General features: G+C 43.8%; 1 long non-coding RNA gene across 6 annotated transcripts in view; it reads left to right on the top strand.

Moving 5' to 3' along the window:
• The window catches only part of LOC307181310, an 843,792-nt gene that overhangs the window by 740,971 nt on the left and 83,554 nt on the right, over positions 1-19,267 (top strand). For 5 of the 6 annotated variants that reach the window (XR_013826403.1, XR_013826404.1, XR_013826405.1 and 2 more), the window contains 2 exons: positions 6,936-7,017; positions 17,985-18,030. This is a non-coding gene — a long non-coding RNA (uncharacterized lncRNA). Of the gene's footprint in view, positions 1-6,935; positions 7,018-17,984; positions 18,031-19,267 lie in introns of those variants that run through there. The other variant, XR_013826402.1, reaches the window with a different exon arrangement.

Below are 19,267 nucleotides of genomic sequence, written 5' to 3'. Positions count from 1 at the left end.
TCCAAGTGGGGAGAGTGTTAGTAAAGCGTCTGGAATGTTGCACCAGAGTACCAGGGGAGGAAAACTGAGACATATTTGAACACGTCTCCCGATCACATGGTTGATCATACTCTAGGTTCCACATTCATGTTTTAGCTGAAGGAAGAATACCTTAAACCTGGGTAGTTGAAACCTGTGGAATGGGTACCATGCAATATGACTTCAAAGGGTCTTCATTTGCTCACCGAACCTCTCCAATCCTAGCACTGCTGCGTTTATGCCCCTGTATACATGCTTAATTCTCTTTCGGAGACATAGCAATCCATAGGTTTTAAGATACTTACTAGTCAGGTACATTCTTAGGCGTTTAATATGGGGTTTTGAGTCCATTTCGTTGAGCAAGGAGTAGCTCTTGTCTATTCCATATTTGGCTTAAGGAACTTTATCTGTGCTCATTTCAATCTCTGGTTTTATGCAGCACCCCAACTCACCTTTACCCTTAAGCAAGAATAAGTTGGTTTTCTAAATTTGAGACCCTGTTCTGTTCTGTAATTCAGTTCCTGTGTAGCCAAGTTTACATTCCGTGTATTACTGATATCTTATGATGTTTCTTTTTCTGTGTGACTTATTTCAGTTAGAATCATCATACCTGAATCCACTCATTGTGCTGCTAAGGGCCTGATGACATAGATTTCATTGCTGAGTGATATTGCTTTGTAAGTAAATACCACAACTTCTTTATCCATTTTTCACTTTCTGCGATGTTGAACTTGTACTGTAAACGAGGTTCTTGTAAACAGAGCCGTTCCAAACTTTGGGGTGGCTGTGTCTTTTTGATTTTAATTTCCCTAAGCTATAGGACCATAAGTGGCAGTGCCCTAGGCTCTGTTGCTTTGTTTTTTAGATGTTTCAGGAAACACCATACACTTCTCCCGAGTGTCTGTTGGCAATTTACATCCCGCCCATCAGCATAACAAGGCTCCCAGTTCTCCATGGCCTGTCCTGCCTTTCTGGATTTTACACTTTTTTCAGATGGCCCTTTTGACCGGGGGGAAGTGAGACTTCATTGTAGTGCAGATTTCCTTTGCAAGCTTGCTTGGTTGGCCAAAAAGGGCGTATGCGTTTTTTCCTGATTATATTCAGGAAAAAACGCATACGCACTTTTTGGCCAAGTGCATCATTGTGGACGTTCTGCCTCTTTTCCTATGCTTTCAATGCAATTCCAGTCTACCTCCTGAAATCGGTTTCCTGCAATTCTGCCCCGCTTTCAAGTCCTCTTGGCAGCCTTACTTCAGTCTATTTTTGGACGATAGCTGTCATTTATAACTCTGCAGGTTTGTGAATTACAGTGCCCCTGAGCTCCTTTCTTCAACTCGCTTTCTTGTGACCTGGCCGCAACACCGCAGGATGGCTTCAGGCCCTAATCTGGTTCCGGCCCGGCATGCTGAGCCTTTGGTTAATTCCTCTTCCTGGTGGGAAATGAGAGTTAAATTTGCCCGTCCAGACACCTCCAGCTAGCCTCTCATTGGTTCTCGCTATTCCTGTTCATCTTCCGCAGAAATTGCAAACTGGGCCAAACAGGAGGTTAAAGGCGCTGACTCTCCAAGTGGGGAGAGTGTTAGTAAAGCGTCTGGAATGTTGCACCCGAGTACCAGGGGAGGAAAACTGAGACATATTTGAACACGTCTCCCGATCACATGGTTGATCATACTCTGGGTTCCACATGCATGTTTTAGCTGAAGGAAGAATACCTAAAACCTGGGTAGTTGAAACCCGTGGAATGGGTACCATGCAATATGACTTCAAAGGGTCTTCATTTGCTCACCGAACCTCTCCAATCCTATCACTGCTGCGTTTATGCCCCTGTACACATGCTTGATTCTCTTTCGGAGACATAGCAATCCATAGGTTTTAAGATACTTACTAGTCAGGTACATTCTTAGGCGTTGAATATGCGGTGTTGAGTCCATTTCGTTGAGCAAGGAGTAGCTCTTGTCTATTCCATATTTGGCTTAAGGAACTTTATCTGTGCTCATTTCAATCTCTGGTTTTATGCAGCAACCCAACTCACCTTTCCCCTTAAGCAAGCATAAGTTGGTTTTCTAAATTTGAGAACCTGTTCTGTTTTGGAATTCAGTTCCTGTGTAGCCAAGTTTACATTCCGTGTATTAGTGATATCTTATGATGTTTCTTTTTCTGTGTGACTTATTTCAGTTAGAATCATCGTACCTGAATCTACTCATTATGCTGCTACGGGCCTGATGACATAGATTTCATTGCTGAGTGATACTGCATTGTACGTAAGTACCACAAGTTCTTTATCCATTTTTCACTTTCTGCGATGTTGAACTTGTACTGTAAATGAGGTTCTTGTAAACAGAGCCGTTCCAAACTTTGGGGTGGCTGTGTCTTTTTGATTTTAATTTCCCTAAGCTATAGGACCATAAGTGGAAGTGCCCTAGGCTCTGTTGCTTTGTTTTTTAGATGTTTCAGGAAACACCATACACTTCTCCCGAGTGGTTGTTGGCAATTTACATCCCGCCCATCAGCATAACAAGGCTCCCAGTTCTCCATGGCCTGTCCTGCCTTTCTGGATTTTACACTTTTTTCAGATGGCCCTTTTGACCAGGGGGAAGTGAGACTTCATTGTAGTGCAGATTTCATTTGCAAGCTTGCTTGGTTGGCCAAAAAGGGCGTATGCGTTTTTTCCTGAATATATTCAGGAAAAAACGCATACGCCCTTTTTGGCCAAGTGCATCATTGTGGACGTTCTGCCTCTTTTCCTATGCTTTCAATGCAATTCCAGTCTACCTCCTGAAATCGGTTTCCTGCAATTCTGCCCCGCTTTCAAGTCCTCTTGGCAGCCTTACTTCAGTCTATTTTTGGACGATAGCTGTCATTTATAACTCTGCAGGTTTGTGAATTACAGTGCCCCTGCGCTCCTTTCTTCAACTCGGTTTCTTTTGAGCTGGCCGCAACACCGCAGGATGACTTCAGGCCCTAATCTGGTTCCGGTACGGCACGCTGAGCCTTTGGTTATTTCCTCTTCCTGGTGGGAAATGAGAGTTAAATTTGCCCGTCCAGACACCTCCAGCTAGCCTCTCATTGGTTCTCGCTATTCCTGTTCATCTTCCGCAGAAATTGCAAACTGGGCCAAACAGGAGGTTAAAGGCGCTGACTCTCCAAGTGGGGAGAGTGTTAGTAAAGCGTCTGGAATGTTGCACCCGAGTACCAGGGGAGGAAATCTGAGACATATTTGAACACGTCTCCCGATCACATGGTTGATCATACTCTGGGTTCCACATGCATGTTTTAGCTGAAGGAAGAATACCTAAAACCTGGGTAGTTGAAACCCGTGGAATGGGTACCATGCAATATGACTTCAAAGGGTCTTCATTTGCTCACCGAACCTCTCCAATCCTATCACTGCTGCGTTTATGCCCCTGTACACATGCTTGATTCTCTTTCGGAGACATAGCAATCCATAGGTTTTAAGATACTTACTAGTCAGGTACATTCTTAGGCGTTTAATATGCGGTGTTGAGTCCATTTCGTTGAGCAAGGAGTAGCTCTTGTCTATTCCATATTTGGCTTAAAGAACTTTATCTGTGCTCATTTCAATCTCTGGTTTTATGCAGCAACCCAACTCACCTTTCCCCTTAAGCAAGCATAAGTTGGTTTTCTAAATTTGAGAACCTGTTCTGTTTTGGAATTCAGTTCCTGTGTAGCCAAGTTTACATTCCGTGTATTAGTGATATCTTATGATGTTTCTTTTTCTGTGTGACTTATTTCAGTTAGAATCATCGTACCTGAATCTACTCATTATGCTGCTACGGGCCTGATGACATAGATTTCATTGCTGAGTGATACTGCATTGTACGTAAGTACCACAAGTTCTTTATCCATTTTTCACTTTCTGCGATGTTGAACTTGTACTGTAAACGAGGTTCTTGTAAACAGAGCCGTTCCAAACTTTGGGGTGGCTGTGTCTTTTTGATTTTAATTTCCCTAAGCTATAGGACCATAAGTGGAAGTGCCCTAGGTTCTGTTGCTTTGTTTTTTAGATGTTTCAGGAAACACCATACACTTCTCTCGAGTGGTTGTTGGCAATTTACATCCCGCCCATCAGCATAACAAGGCTCCCAGTTCTCCATGGCCTGTCCTGCCTTTCTGGATTTTACACTTTTTTCAGATGGCCCTTTTGACCGGGGGGAAGTGAGACTTCATTGTAGTGCAGATTTCCTTTGCAAGCTTGCTTGGTTGGCCAAAAAGGGCGTATGCGTTTTTTCCTGAATATATTCAGGAAAAAACGCATACGCCCTTTTTGGCCAAGTGCATCATTGTGGACGTTCTGCCTCTTTTCCTATGCTTTCAATGCAATTCCAGTCTACCTCCTGAAATCGGTTTCCTGCAATTCTGCCCCGCTTTCAAGTCCTCTTGGCAGCCTTACTTCAGTCTATTTTTGGACGATAGCTGTCATTTATAACTCTGCAGGTTTGTGAATTACAGTGCCCCTGAGCTCCTTTCTTCAACTCGCTTTCTTGTGACCTGGCCGCAACACCGCAGGATGGCTTCAGGCCCTAATCTGGTTCCGGCCCGGCATGCTGAGCCTTTGGTTAATTCCTCTTCCTGGTGGGAAATGAGAGTTAAATTTGCCCGTCCAGACACCTCCAGCTAGCCTCTCATTGGTTCTCGCTATTCCTGTTCATCTTCCACAGAAATTGCAAACTGGGCCAAACAGGAGGTTAAAGGGACTGACTCTCCAAGTGGGGAGAGTGTTAGTAAAGCGTCTGGAATGTTGCACCCGAGTACCAGGGGAGGAAAACTGAGACATATTTGAACACGTCTCCCGATCACATGGATGATCATACTCTAGGTTCCACATGCATGTTTTAGCTGAAGGAAGAATACCTTAAACCTGGGTAGTTGAAACCCGTGGAATGGGTACCATGCAATATGACTTCAAAGGGTCTTCATTTGCTCACTGAACCTCTCCAATCCTATCACTGCTGCGTTTATGCCCCTGTACACATGCTTGATTCTCTTTCGGAGACATAGCAATCCATAGCTTTTAAGATACTTACTAGTCAAGTACATTCTTAGGCGTTTAATATGGGGTGTTGAGTCCATTTCGTTGAGCAAGGAGTAGCTCTTGTCTATTCCATATTTGGCTTAAGGAAGTTTATCTGTGCTCATTTCAATCTCTGGTTTTATGCAGCACCCCAACTCACCTTTACCCTTAAGCAAGAATAAGTTGGTTTTCTAAATTTGAGACCCTGTTCTGTTCTGTAATTCAGTTCCTGTGTAGCCAAGTTTACATTCCGTGTATTACTGATATCTTATGATGTTTCTTTTTCTGTGTGACTTATTTCAGTTAGAATCATCATACCTGAATCCACTCACTGTGCTGCTAAGGGCCTGATGACACAGATTTCATTGCTGAGTGATATTGCTTTGTAAGTAAATACCACAACTTCTTTATCCATTTTTCACTTTCTGTGATGTTGAACTTGTACTGTAAACGAGGTTCTTGTAAACAGAGCCGTTCCAAACTTTGGGGTGGCTGTGTCTTTTTGATTTTAATTTCCCTAAGCTATAGGACCATAAGTGGAAGTGCCCTAGGCTCTGTTGCTTTGTTTTTTAGATGTTTCAGGAAACACCATACACTTCTCCCGAGTGTCTGTTGGCAATTTACATCCCGCCCATCAGCATAACAAGGCTCCCAGTTCTCAATGGCCTGTTGCCTTTCTGGATTTTACACTTTTTTCAGATGGCCCTTTTGACTGGGGGGAAGTGAGACTTCATTGTAGTGCAGATTTCCTTTGCAAGCTTGCTTGGTTGGCCAAAAAGGGCGTATGCGTTTTTTCCTGATTATATTCAGGAAAAAACGCATACGCCCTTTTTGGCCAAGTGCATCATTGTGGACGTTCTGCCTCTTTTCCTATGCTTTCAATGCAATTCCAGTCTACCTCCTGAAATCGGTTTCCTGCAATTCTGCCCCGCTTTCAAGTCCTCTTGGCAGCCTTACTTCAGTCTATTTTTGGACGATAGCTGTCATTTATAACTCTGCAGGTTTGTGAATTACAGTGCCCCTGAGCTCCTTTCTTCAACTCGCTTTCTTGTGACCTGGCCGCAACACCGCAGGATGGCTTCAGGCCCTAATCTGGTTCCGGTACGGCACGCTGAGCCTTTGGTTATTTCCTCTTCCTGGTGGGAAATGAGAGTTAAATTTGCCCGTCCAGACACCTCCAGCTAGCCTCTCATTGGTTCTCGCTATTCCTGTTCATCTTCCGCAGAAATTGCAAACTGGGCCAAACAGGAGGTTAAAGGCGCTGACTCTCCAAGTGGGGAGAGTGTTAGTAAAGCGTCTGGAATGTTGCACCCGAGTACCAGGGGAGGAAAACTGAGACATATTTGAACACGTCTCCTGATCACATGGTTGATCATACTCTGGGTTCCACATGCATGTTTTAGCTGAAGGAAGAATACCTAAAACCTGGGTAGTTGAAACCCGTGGAATGGGTACCATGCAATATGACTTCAAAGGGTCTTCATTTGCTCACCGAACCTCTCCAATCCTATCACTGCTGCGTTTATGCCCCTGTACACATCCTTGATTCTCTTTCGGAGAGATAGCAATCCATAGGTTTTAAGATACTTACTAGTCAGGTACATTCTTAGGCGTTTAATATGCGGTGTTGAGTCCATTTCGTTGAGCAAGGAGTAGCTCTTGTCTATTCCATATTTGGCTTAAGGAACTTTATCTGTGCTCATTTCAATCTCTGGTTTTATGCAGCAACCCAACTCACCTTTCCCCTTAAGCAAGCATAAGTTGGTTTTCTAAATTTGAGAACCTGTTCTGTTTTGGAATTCAGTTCCTGTGTAGCCAAGTTTACATTCCGTGTATTAGTGATATCTTATGATGTTTCTTTTTCTGTGTGACTTATTTCACTTAGAATCATCGTACCTGAATCTACTCATTATGCTGCTACGGGCCTGATGACATAGATTTCATTGCTGAGTGATACTGCATTGTACGTAAGTACCACAAGTTCTTTATCCATTTTTCACTTTCTGCGATGTTGAACTTGCACTGTAAATGAGGTTCTTGTAAACAGAGCCGTTCCAAACTTTGGGGTGGCTGTGTCTTTTTGATTTTAATTTCCCTAAGCTATAGGACCATAAGTGGAAGTGCCCTAGGCTCTGTTGCTTTGTTTTTTAGATGTTTCAGGAAACACCATACACTTCTCCCTAGTGTCTGTTGGCAATTTACATCCCGCCCATCAGCATAACAAGGCACCCAGTTCTCAATGGCCTGTTGCCTTTCTGGATTTTACACTTTTTTCAGATGGCCCTTTTGACCAGGGGGAAGTGAGACTTCATTGTAGTGCAGATTTCCTTTGCAAGCTTGCTTGGTTGGCCAAAAAGGGCGTATGCGTTTTTTCCTGATTATATTCAGGAAAAAACGCATACGCCCTTTTTGGCCAAGTGCATCATTGTGGACGTTCTGCCTCTTTTCCTATGCTTTCAATGCAATTCCAGTCTACCTCCTGAAATCGGTTTCCTGCAATTCTGCCCCGCTTTCAAGTCCTCTTGGCAGCCTTACTTCAGTCTATTTTTGGACGATAGCTGTCATTTATAACTCTGCAGGTTTGTGAATTACAGTGCCCCTGAGCTCCTTTCTTCAACTCGCTTTCTTGTGACCTGGCCGCAACACCGCAGGATGGCTTCAGGCCCTAATCTGGTTCCGGCACGGCATGCTGAGCCTTTGGTTAATTCCTCTTCCTGGTGGAAAATGAGAGTTAAATTTGCCCGTCCAGACACCTCCAGCTAGCCTCTCATTGGTTCTCGCTATTCCTGTTCATCTTCCGCAGAAATTGCAAACTGGGCCAAACAGGAGGTTAAAGGGACTGACTCTCCAAGTGGGGAGAGTGTTAGTAAAGCGTCTGGAATGTTGCACCCGAGTACCAGGGGAGGAAAACTGAGACATATTTGAACACGTCTCCCGATCACATGGTTGATCATACTCTAGGTTCCACATGCATGTTTTAGCTGAAGGAAGAATACCTTAAACCTGGGTAGTTGAAACCCGTGGAATGGGTACCATGCAATATGACTTCAAAGGGTCTTCATTTGCTCACCGAACCTCTCCAATCCTAGCACTGCTGCGTTTATGCCCCTGTACACATGCTTGATTCTCTTTCGGAGACATAGCAATCCATAGGTTTTAAGATACTTACTAGTCAGGTACATTCTTAGGCGTTTAATATGGGGTGTTGAGTCCATTTCGTTGAGCAAGGAGTAGCTCTTGTCTATTCCATATTTGGCTTAAGGAAGTTTATCTGTGCTCATTTCAATCTCTGGTTTTATGCAGCACCCCAACTCACCTTTACCCTTAAGCAAGAATAAGTTGGTTTTCTAAATTTGAGACCCTGTTCTGTTCTGTAATTCAGTTCCTGTGTAGCCAAGTTTACATTCCGTGTATTACTGATATCTTATGATGTTTCTTTTTCTGTGTGACTTATTTCAGTTAGAATCATCATACCTGAATCCACTCATTGTGCTGCTAAGGGCCTGATGACACAGATTTCATTGCTGAGTGATATTGTTTTGTAAGTAAATACCACAACTTCTTTATCCATTTTTCACTTTCTGTGATGTTGAACTTGTAGTGTAAACGAGGTTCTTGTAAACAGAGCCATTCCAAACTTTGGGGTGGCTGTGTCTTTTTGATTTTAATTTCCCTAAGCTATAGGACCATATGTGGAAGTGCCCTAGGTTCTGTTGCTTTGTTTTTTAGATGTTTCAGGAAACACCATACACTTCTCCCGAGTGGTTGTTGGCAATTTACATCCCGCCCATCAGCATAACAAGGCTCCCAGTTCTCCATGGCCTGTCCTGCCTTTCTGGATTTTACACTTTTTTCAGATGGCCCTTTTGACCGGGGGGAAGTGAGACTTCATTGTAGTGCAGATTTCCTTTGCAAGCTTGCTTGGTTGGCCAAAAAGGGCGTATGCGTTTTTTCCTGAATATATTCAGGAAAAAACGCATACGCCCTTTTTGGCCAAGTGCATCATTGTGGACGTTCTGCCTCTGTTCCTATGCTTTCAATGCAATTCCAGTCTACCTCCTGAAATCGGTTTCCTGCAATTCTGCCCCGCTTTCAAGTCCTCTTGGCAGCCTTACTTCAGTCTATTTTTGGACGATAGCTGTCATTTATAACTCTGCAGGTTTGTGAATTACAGTGCCCCTGAGCTCCTTTCTTCAACTCGCTTTCTTTTGAGCTGGCCGCAACACCACAGGATGGCTTCAGGCCCTAATCTGATTCTCGCATGGCACGCTGAGCCTTTGGTTAATTCCTCTTCCTGATAGGAAATGAGAGTTTAATTTGCCCGTCCAGACACCTCCAGCTAGCCTCTAATTGGTTCTCGCTATTCCTGTTCATCTTCCGCAGAAATTGCAAACTGGGCCAAACAGGAGGTTAAAGGGACTGACTCTCCAAGTCGGGAGAGTGTTAGTAAAGCGTCTGGAATGTTGCACCCGAGTACCAGGGTACGAAAACTGAGACATATTTGAACACGTCTCCCGATCACATGGTTGATCATACTCTAGGTTCCACATGCATGTTTTAGCTGAAGGAAGAATACCTTAAACCTGGGTAGTTGAAACCCGTTGAATGGGTACCATGCAATATAACTTCAAAGGGTCTTCATTTGCTCACCGAACCTCTCCAATCCTATCACTGCTGCGTTTATGCCCCTGTACACATGCTTGATTCTCTTTTGGAGACATAGCAATCCATAGGTTTTAAGATACTTACAAGTCAGGTACATTCTTAGGCGTTTAATATGCAGTGTTGAGTCCATTTCGTTGAGCAAGGAGTAGCTCTTGTCTATTCCATATTTGGCTTAAGGAACTTTATCTGTGCTCATTTCAATCTCTGGTTTTATGCAGCACCCCAACTCACCTTTACCCTTAAGCAAGCATAAGTTGTTTTTCTAAATTTCAGTCCCTGTTCTGTTCTGTAATTCAGTTCCTGTGTAGCCAAGTTTACATTCCGTGTATTACTGATATCTTATGATGTTTCTTTTTCTGTGTGACTTACTTCAGTTAGAATCATCATACCTGAATCCACTCATTGTGCTGCTAAGGGCCTGATGACACAGATTTCATTGCTGAGTGATATTGCTTTGTAAGTAAATACCACAACTTTTTTCTCCATTTTTCACTTTCTGTGATGTTGAACTTGTACTGTTAACGAGGTTCTTGTAAACAGAGCCGTTCCAAACTTTGGGGTGGCTGTGTCTTTTTGATTTTAATTTCCCTAAGCTATAGGACCATAAGTGGAAGTGCCCTAGGTTCTGTTGCTTTGTTTTTTAGATGTTTCAGGAAACACCATACACTTCTCCCGAGTGTCTGTTGGCAATTTACATCCTGCCCATCAGCATAACAAGGCTCCCAGTTCTCCATGGCCTGTCCTGCCTTTCTGGATTTTACACTTTTTTCAGATGGCCCTTTTGACCGGGGGGAAGTGAGACTTCATTGTAGTGCAGATTTCCTTTGCAAGCTTGCTTGGTTGGCCAAAAAGGGCGTATGCGTTTTTTCCTGAATATATTCAGGAAAAAACGCATACGCACTTTTTGGCCAAGTGCATCATTGTGGACGTTCTGCCTCTGTTCCTATGCTTTCAATGCAATTCCAGTCTACCTCCTGAAATCGGTTTCCTGCAATTCTGCCCCGCTTTCAAGTCCTCTTGGCAGCCTTACTTCAGTCTATTTTTGGACGATAGCTGTCATTTATAACTCTGCAGGTTTGTGAATTACAGTGCCCCTGAGCTCCTTTCTTCAACTCGCTTTCTTTTGAGCTGGCCGCAACACCGCAGGATGGCTTCAGGCCCTAATCTGGTTCCGGTACGGCACGCTGAGCCTTTGGTTATTTCCTCTTCCTGGTGGGAAATGAGAGTTAAATTTGCCCGTCCAGACACCTCCAGCTAGCCTCTCATTGGTTCTCGCTATTCCTGTTCATCTTCCGCAGAAATTGCAAACTGGGCCAAACAGGAGGTTAAAGGCGCTGACTCTCCAAGTGGGGAGAGTGTTAGTAAAGCGTCTGGAATGTTGCACCCGAGTACCAGGGGAGGAAAACTGAGACATATTTGAACACGTCTCCCGTTCACATGGTTGATCATACTTGGGTTCCACATGCATGTTTTAGCTGAAGGAAGAATACCTTAAACCTGGAGAGTTGAGACCCGTGGAATGGGTACCATGCAATATGACTTCAAAGGGTCTTCATTTGCTCACCGAACCTCTCCAATCCTATCACTGCTGCGTTTATGCCCCTGTACACATGCTTGATTCTCTTTCGGAGACATAGCAATCCATAGGTTTTAAGATACTTACTAGTCAGGTACATTCTTAGGCGTTTAATATGGGGTGTTGAGTCCATTTCGTTGAGCTAGGAGTAGCTCTTGTCTATTCCATATTTGACTTAAGGAACTTTATCTGTGCTCATTTCAATCTCTGGTTTTATGCAGCACCCCAACTCACCTTTACCCTTAAGCAAGCATAAGTTGGTTTTCTAAATTTGAGACCCTGTTCTGTTCTGTAATTCAGTTCCTGTGTAGCCAAGTTTACATTCCGTGTATTACTGATATCTTATGATGTTTCATTTTCTGTGTGACTTATTTCAGTTAGAATCATCATACCTGCATCCACTCATTGTGATGCTAAGGGCCTGATGACACAGATTTCATTGCTGAGTGATATTGCTTTGTAAGTAAATACCACAACTTCTTTATCCATTTTTCACTTTCTGCGATTTTGAACTTGTACTGTAAACGAGGTTCTTGTAAACAGAGGCGTCCCAAACTTTGGGGTGGCTGTGTCTTTTTGATTTTAATTTCCCTAAGCTATAGGACCATAAGTGGCAGTGCCCTAGGCTCTGTTGCTTTGTTTTTTAGATGTTTCAGGAAACACCATACACTTCTCCCGAGTGTCTGTTGGCAATTTACATCCCGCCCATCAGCATAACAAGGCTCCGAGTTCTCCATGGCCTGTCCTGCCTTTCTGGATTTTACACTTTTTTCTGATGGCCCTTTTGACTGGGGGGAAGTGAGACTTCATTGTAGTGCAGATTTCCTTTGCAAGCTTGCTTGGTTGGCCAAAAAGGGCGTATGCGTTTTTTCCTGAATATATTCAGGAAAAAACGCATACGCCCTTTTTGGCCAAGTGCATCATTGTGGACGTTCTGCCTCTTTTCCTATGCTTTCAATGCAATTCCAGTCTACCTCCTGAAATCGGTTTCCTGCAATTCTGCCCCGCTTTCAAGTCCTCTTGGCAGCCTTACTTCAGTATATTTTTGGACGATAGCTGTCATTTATAACTCTGCAGGTTTGTGAATTACAGTGCCCCTGAGCTCCTTTCTTCAACTCGCTTTCTTTTGAGCTGGCCGCAACACCGCAGGATGGCTTCAGGCCTTAATCTGGTTCCGGTACGGCACGCTGAGCCTTTGGTTATTTCCTCTTCCTGGTGGGAAATGAGAGTTAAATTTGCCCGTCCAGACACCTCCAGCTAGCCTCTCATTGGTTCTCGCTATTCCTGTTCATCTTCCGCAGAAATTGCAAACTGGGCCAAACAGGATGTTAAAGGCGCTGACTCTCCAAGTGGGGAGAGTGTTAGTAAAGCGTCTGGAATGTTGCACCCGAGTACCAGGGGAGGAAAACTGAGACATATTTGAACACGTCTCCCGTTCACATGGTTGATCATACTTGGGTTCCACATGCATGTTTTAGCTGAAGGAAGAATACCTTAAACCTGGAGAGTTGAGACCTGTGGAATGGGTACCATGCAATATGACTTCAAAGGGTCTTCATTTGCTCACCGAACCTCTCCAATCCTATCACTGCTGCGTTTATGCCCCTGTACACATGCTTGATTCTCTTTCGGAGACATAGCAATCCATAGGTTTTAAGATACTTACTAGTCAGGTACATTCTTAGGCGTTTAATATGCGGTGTTGAGTCCATTTCGTTGAGCAAGGAGTAGCTCTTGTCTATTCCATATTTGACTTAAGGAACTTTATCTGTGCTCATTTCAATCTCTGGTTTTATGCAGCACCCCAACTCACCTTTCCCCTTAAGCAAGCATAAGTTGGTTTTCTAAATTTGAGACCCTGTTCTGTTCTGTAATTCAGTTCCTGTGTAGCCAAGTTTACATTCCGTGTATTACTGATATCTTATGATGTTTCTTTTTCTGTGTGACTTATTTCAGTTAGAATCATCATACCTGCATCCACTCATTGTGATGCTAAGGGCCAGATGACACAGATTTCATTGCTGAGTGATATTGCTTTGTAAGTAAATACCACAACTTCTTTATCCATTTTTCACTTTCTGCGATGTTGAACTTGTACTGTAAACGAGGTTCTTGTAAACAGAGGCGTCCCAAACTTTGGGGTGGCTGTGTCTTTTTGATTTTAATTTCCCTAAGCTATAGGACCATAAGTGGCAGTGCCCTAGGCTCTGTTGCTTTGTTTTTTAGATGTTTCAGGAAACACCATACACTTCTCCCGAGTGTCTGTTGGCAATTTACATCCCGCCCATCAGCATAACAAGGCTCCCAGTTCTCCATGGCCTGTCCTGCCTTTCTGGATTTTACACTTTTTTCAGATGGCCCTTTTGACTGGGGGGAAGTGAGACTTCATTGTAGTGCAGATTTCCTTTGCAAGCTTGCTTGGTTGGCCAAAAAGGGCGTATGCGTTTTTTCCTGAATATATTCAGGAAAAAACGCATACGCCCTTTTTGGCCAAGTGCATCATTGTGGACGTTCTGCCTCTTTTCCTATGCTTTCAATGCAATTCCAGTCTACCTCCTGAAATCGGTTTCCTGCAATTCTGCCCCGCTTTCAAGTCCTCTTGGCAGCCTTACTTCAGTATATTTTTGGACGATAGCTGTCATTTATAACTCTGCAGGTTTGTGAATTACAGTGCCCCTGAGCTCCTTTCTTCAACTCGCTTTCTTGTGACCTGGCCGCAACACCGCAGGATGGCTTCAGGCCCTAATCTGATTCTGGCATGGCACGCTGAGCCTTTGGTTACTTCCTCTTCCTGGTAGGAAATGAGAGTTAAATTTGCCGGTCCAGACACCTCCAGCTAGTCTCCATTGGTTCTCGCTATTCCTGTTCATCTTCCGCAGAAATTGCAAACTGGGCCAAACAGGAGGTTAAAGGGACTGACTCTCCAAGTCGGGAGAGTGTTAGTAAAGCGTCTGGAATGTTGCACCCGAGTACCAGGGTACGAAAACTGAGACATATTTGAACACGTCTCCCGATCACATGGTTGATCATACTCTAGGTTCCACATGCATGTTTTAGATGAAGGAAGAATACCTTAAACCTAGGTAGTTGAAACACGTGGAATGGGTACCATGCAATATGAGTTCAAAGGGTCTTCATTTGCTCACCCAACCTCTCCAATCCTATCACTGCTGCGTTTATGCCCCTGTACACATGCTTGATTCTCTTTCGGAGACATAGCAATCCATAGGTTTTAAGATACTTACTAGTCAGGTACATTCTTAGGCGTTTAATATGCGGTGTTGAGTCCATTTCGTTGAGCAAGGAGTAGCTCTTGTCTATTCCATATTTGGCTTAAGGAACTTTATCTGTGCTCATTTCAATCTCTGGTTTTATGCAGCACCCCAACTCACCTTTACCCTTAAGCAAGCATAAGTTGGTTTTCTAAATTTGAGTCCCTGTTCTGTTCTGTAATTCAGTTCCTGTGTAGCCAAGTTTACATTCCGTGTATTACTGATATCTTATGATGTTTCTTTTTCTGTGTGACTTACTTCAGTTAGAATCATCATACCTGAATCCACTCATTGTGCTGCTAAGGGCCTGATGACACAGATTTCATTGCTGAGTGATATTGCTTTGTAAGTAAATACCACAACTTCTTTATCCATTTTTCACTTTCTGCGATGTTGAACTTGTACTGTAAACGAGGTTCTTGTAAACAGAGCCATTCCAAACTTTGGGGTGGCTGTGTCTTTTTGATTTTAATTTCCCTAAGCTATAGGACCATAAGTGGAAGTGCCCTAGGTTCTGTTGCTTTGTTTTTTAGATGTTTCAGGAAACACCATACACTTCTCCCGAGTGGTTGTTGGCAATTTACATCCCGCCCATCAGCATAACAAGGCTCCCAGTTCTCCATGGCCTGTCCTGCCTTTCTGGATTTTACACTTTTTTCAGATGGCCCTTTTGACCGGGGGGAAGTGAGACTTCATTGTAGTGCAGATTTCCTTTGCAAGCTTGCTTGGTTGGCCAAAAAGGACGTATGCGTTTTTTCCTGAATATATTCAGGAAAAAACGCATATGCCCTTTTTGGCCAAGTGCATCATTGTGGACGTTCTGCCTCTTTTCCTATGCTTTCAATGTAATTCCAGTCTACCTCCTGAAATCGGTTTCCTGCAATTCTGCCCCGCTTTCAAGTCCTCTTGGCAGCCTTACTTCAGTATAGTTTTGGACAATAGCTGTCATTTATAACTCTGCAGGTTTGTGAATTACAGTGCCCCTGAGCTCCTTTCTTCAACTCGCTTTCTTTTGAGCTGGCCGCAACACCGCAGGATGGCTTCAGGCCTTAATCTGGTTCCGTTACGGCACGCTGAGCCTTTGGTTATTTCCTCTTCCTGGTAGGAAATGAGAGTTAAATTTGCCCGTCCAGACACCTCCAGCTAGCCTCTCATTGGTTCTCGCTATTCCTGTTCATCTTCCGCAGAAATTGCAAACTGGGCCAAACAGGAGGTTAAAGGCGCTGACTCTCCAAGTGGGGAGAGTGTTAGTAAAGCGTCTGGAATGTTGCACCCGAGTACCAGGGGAGGAAAACTGAGACATATTTGAACACGTCTCCCGTTCACATGGTTGATCATACTTGGGTTCCACATGCATGTTTTAGCTGAAGGAAGAATACCTTAAACCTGGAGAGTTGAGACCCGTGGAATGGGTACCATGCAATATGACTTCAAAGGGTCTTCATTTGCTCACCGAACCTCTCCAATCCTATCACTGCTGCGTTTATGCCCCTGTACACATGCTTGATTCTCTTTCGGAGACATAGCAATCCATAGGTTTTAAGATACTTACTAGTCAGGTACATTCTTAGGCGTTTAATATGCGGTGTTGAGTCCATTTCGTTGAGCAAGGAGTAGCTCTTGTCTATTCCATATTTGACTTAAGGAACTTTATCTGTGCTCATTTCAATCTCTGGTTTTATGCAGCACCCCAACTCACCTTTCCCCTTAAGCAAGCATAAGTTGGTTTTCTAAATTTGAGACCCTGTTCTGTTCTGTAATTCAGTTCCTGTGTAGCCAAGTTTACATTCCGTGTATTAGTGATATCTTATGATGTTTCTTTTTCTGTGTGACTTATTTCAGTTAGAATCATCGTACCTGAATCCACTCATTATGCTGCTACGGACCTGATGACCTAGATTTCATTGCTGAGTGATACTGCATTGTACGTAAGTACCACAAGTTCTTTATCCATTTTTCACTTTCTGTGATATTGAACTTGTACGGTAAACGAGGTTCTTGTAAACGGAGGCGTCCCAAACTTTGGGGTGGCTGTGTCTTTTTGATTTTAATTTCCCTAAGCTATAGGAGCATAAGTGGAAGTGCCCTAGGCTCTGTTGCTTTGTTTTTTAGATGTTTCAGGAAACACCATACACTTCTCCCGAGTGGTTGTTGGCAATTTACATCCCGCCCATCAGCATAACAAGGCTCCCAGTTCTCCATGGCCTGTCCTGCCTTTCTGGATTTTACACTTTTTTCAGATGGCCCTTTTGACCGGGGGGAAGTGAGACTTCATTGTAGTGCAGATTTCCTTTGCAAGCTTGCTTGGTTGGCCAAAAAGGGCGTATGCGTTTTTTCCTGAATATATTCAGGAAAAAACGCATACGCCCTTTTTGGCCAAGTGCATCATTGTGGACGTTCTGCCTCTTTTCCTATGCTTTCAATGCAATTCCAGTCTACCTCCTGAAATCGGTTTCCTGCAATTCTGCCCCGCTTTCAAGTCCTCTTGGCAGCCTTACTTCAGTCTATTTTTGGACGATAGCTGTCATTTATAACTCTGCAGGTTTGTGAATTACAGTGCCCCTGAGCTCCTTTCTTCAACTTGCTTTCTTGTGACCTGGCCGCAACACCGCAGGATGGCTTCAGGCCCTAATCTGGTTCCGGCACGGCACGCTGAGCCTTTGGTTATTTCCTCTTCCTGGTGGGAAATGAGAGTTAAATTTGCCCGTCCAGACACCTCCAGCTAGTCTCTCATTGGTTCTCGCTATTCCTGTTCATCTTCCGCAGAAATTGCAAACTGGGCCAAACAGGAGGTTAAAGGCGCTGACTCTCCAAGTGGGGAGAGTGTTAGTAAAGCGTCTGGAATGTTGCACCCGAGTACCAGGGGAGGAAAACTGAGACATATTTGAACACGTCTCCCGTTCACATGGTTGATCATACTTGGGTTCCACATGCATGTTTTAGCTGAAGGAAGAATACCTTAAACCTGGAGAGTTAAGACCCGTGTAATGGGTACCATGAAATATGACTTCAAAGGGTCTTCATTTGCTCACCGAACCTCTCCAATCCTATCAGTGCTGCGTTTATGCCCCTGTACACATGCTTGATTCTCTTTCGGAGACATAGCAATCCATAGGTTTTAAGATACTTACTAGTCAGGTACATTCTTAGGCGTTTAATATGCGGTGTTGAGTCCATTTCGTTGAGCAAGGAGTAGCTCTTGTCTATTCCATATTTGACTTAAGGAACTTTATCTGTGCTCATTTCAATCTCTGGTTTTATGCAGCACCCCAACTCACCTTTACCCTTAAGCAAGCATAAGTTGGTTTTCTAAATTTGAGACCCTGTTCTGTTCTGTAATTCAGTTCCTGTGTAGCCAAGTTTACATTCCGTGTATTACTGATATCTTATGATGTCTCTTTTTCTGTGTGACTTACTTCAGTTAGAATCATCATACCTGAATCCACTCATTGTGCTGCTAAGTGCCTGATGACACAGATTTCATTGCTGAGTGATATTGCTTTGTAAGTAAATACCACAACTTCTTTATCCATTTTTCACTTTCTGCGATGTTTAACTTGTACTGTAACGAGGTTCTTGTAAACAGAGCCGTCCCAAACTTTGGGGTGGCTGTGTCTTTTTGATTTTAATTTCCCTAAGCTATAGGACCATAAGTGGCAGTGCCCTAGGCTCTGTTGCTTTGTTTTTTAGATGTTTCAGGAAACACCATACACTTCTCCCGAGTGTCTGTTGGCAATTTACATCCCGCCCATCAGCATAACAAGGCTCCCAGTTCTCCATGGCCTGTCCTGCCTTTCTGGATTTTACACTTTTTTCAGATGGCCCTTTTGACCGGGGGGAAGTGAGACTTCATTGTAGTGCAGATTTCCTTTGCAAGCTTGCTTGGTTGGCCAAAAAGGGCGTATGCGTTTTTTCCTGAATATATTCAGCAAAAAACGCATATGCCCTTTTTGGCCAAGTGCATCATTGTGGACGTTCTGCCTCTTTTCCTATGCTTTCAATGCAATTCCAGTCTACCTCCTGAAATCGGTTTCCTGCAATTCTGCCCCGCTTTCAAGTCCTCTTGGCAGCCTTACTTCAGTCTATTTTTGGACGATAGCTGTCATTTATAACTCTGCAGGTTTGTGAATTACAGTGCCCCTGAGCTCCTTTCTTCAACTCGCTTTCTTGTGACCTGGCCGCAACACCGCAGGATGGCTTCAGGCCCTAATCTGGTTCCGGCCCGGCATGCTGAGCCTTTGGTTAATTCCTCTTCCTGGTGGAAAATGAGAGTTAAATTTGCCCGTCCAGACACCTCCAGCTAGCCTCTCATTGGTTCTCGCTATTCCTGTTCATCTTCCGCAGAAATTGCAAACTGGGCCAAACAAGAGGTTAAAGGGACTGACTCTCCAAGTGGGGAGAGTGTTAGTAAAGCGTCTGGAATGTTGCACCCGAGTACCAGGGGAGGAAAACTGAGACATATTTGAACACATCTCCCGATCACATGGTAGATCATGCTCTAGGTTCCACATGCATGTTTTAGCTGAAGGAAGAATACCTAAAACCTGGGTAGTTGAAACCCGTGGAATGGGTACCATGCAATATGACTTCAAAGGGTCTTCATTTGCTCACCGAACCTCTCCAATCCTATCACTGCTGCATTTATGCCCCTGTACACATGCTTGATTCTCTTTCGGAGACATAGCAATCCATAGGTTTTAAGAT

This window comes from Stenella coeruleoalba (assembly GCF_951394435.1).
Source record: "Stenella coeruleoalba genome assembly, contig: scaffold_91, whole genome shotgun sequence".
Taxonomy (NCBI): Eukaryota; Metazoa; Chordata; class Mammalia; order Artiodactyla; family Delphinidae; genus Stenella; species Stenella coeruleoalba.
The sequence above is the reverse complement of the archived record's forward strand: the minus strand, read 5'-3'. Positions and strand labels throughout refer to the sequence as shown.